The 1,575-nt window shown below is 37.9% G+C and overlaps 1 protein-coding gene across 2 annotated transcripts in view; it reads left to right on the forward strand.

Moving 5' to 3' along the window:
- Nucleotides 1–6: 6 nt before the first annotated feature.
- The window catches only part of LOC101856139 (electrogenic sodium bicarbonate cotransporter 1), a gene marked incomplete at its 3' end in the record, with an annotated part of 58,274 nt that continues 56,705 nt past the window's right edge, over nucleotides 7–1,575 (forward strand). For both annotated transcript variants that reach the window (XM_005088815.2, XM_013080322.1), the window contains 2 exon segments: nucleotides 7–311; nucleotides 641–691.

Genomic DNA, 1,575 nt, shown 5'->3' on the forward strand with positions numbered 1-1,575 from the left:
AGAGAGAGAGAGAGAGAGAGAGAGAGAGAATCAAATCACATAAGAGAGGGACACCACAAACACACACGGGGGTTTAGATGGGGGTGGTGAGCGGAGCTGGGGGTTGGGGTAAACTGTTTCTTGTAAACTTTGCGAACTGCACCTTTGCGACAACAGAGGGCGAGCTGGCCACGGGAACAGCAAAGGTGTGGAGTACGTGAATGTGTCAGGTAGAAAAAAAAAAGAGGGAAAAGAAAAGGAACACTTTCTGGACAGGAGCAGAAACAACAAAGAGACGAAATCAAACGAGGGGATACAAAGAGACGTAAAACGTGTGTAAAAAGAAAGTGAACGTTTTGGTAAAAAAGAAAAAAAGTTTTGGAACTGTTCTTTTATCTGAAATATTTATGACACTTGCAGAATCTAATCAGTGGCTCAGCTAAATTCGTGTACCGAACAGACAAACGGGGACTGCGTTGATTTCCAGATTGTATAGCCAAAACTCGTTCATCTATAGACTGATTGTCCAGTTGAAACAGTTAAAGTCTTTTATTTTATTTTTATAAAAGGAAATATATTTGTTTATGGTCGTTGTTTTGTTGTTGTTTTTTTCCCCTTTTCCTCCCTTTCTAATTGCATAAATTTCTCCTCCTTATTAAAGTTCCTAGATCATCTCGGATTCAGCTGTGGAGATCTCGTAAAACCAACAGCGGTAAGTAGGCATGTATTTCGGATTCAAGTGTTTTTGTCTGTGTTGTTCTCTTTTCTCAAAGAGAGAGAGAGAGAGAGAGAGAGAGAGAGAGAGAGAGAAATTGACATTTCTCAAGCTTACATTTGTTTGACCAGCATTTACTTGTTGTTATTGTTTAATTCTATCCCTGTGCAGTAGAAACTCACAATGACCCATCAGGTGCTACCAAAAAAAAAAAAAAAAAGGTTGCACTCCAATTAAGTTTTTCATTATGCTTGTTTTCGCCACCTTTCCTGTTAGAATCTTGTTGTGTTTTGTCAAGGGATTAAAAAAAGAGGAACAGAATGTCCCCGCACTATGCCAAGTACAGTGATGTTTTTTCGAGAGCTCAGAAGGAATTAATTTTGCATTAAGAAGAAAAATTATCATCTCCGAATTGTCTGATCGATTTTAAGATGCCATTATAATATTCACGCCAAAGTTGCTATTCTTTTTGTTCGTGTACACGTTTGAGTGTAAATGTTAAGACATAAATATGCGTAAACATATGTAAATAGTCATGTCATTTTTTTAAAAGCCTACCCTCTTAACTAATTTTCCTTTTAAAGAATCAAGAATTATACTCCAAAACTAAAATACACTGTATATCGCCTGGGAATACTCCAGGTTAGAGTTTAAAACATCTGACGTCTTTTATTCCTCACAATTGATTTGAACCAGGTGGGCATGAAAAATTAACAAGATTCTGCTCTCCTGATTCTGGAATCGTGTCAAGTAGAAGGGGAACGTCAACACGGAAACGACGGTTTCTCTGACAGATTGCATGTTACCAGATTATGTTGAAAGCAAGTTATGAAAGGTCTTGCTGTGTGGGTGGAAAGGTGCGGGGTTCAATTTTATTTTCC

Source organism: Aplysia californica, unplaced genomic scaffold (genome assembly GCF_000002075.1).
Source record: "Aplysia californica isolate F4 #8 unplaced genomic scaffold, AplCal3.0 scaffold00001, whole genome shotgun sequence".
NCBI lineage: Eukaryota > Metazoa > Mollusca > Gastropoda > Aplysiida > Aplysiidae > Aplysia > Aplysia californica.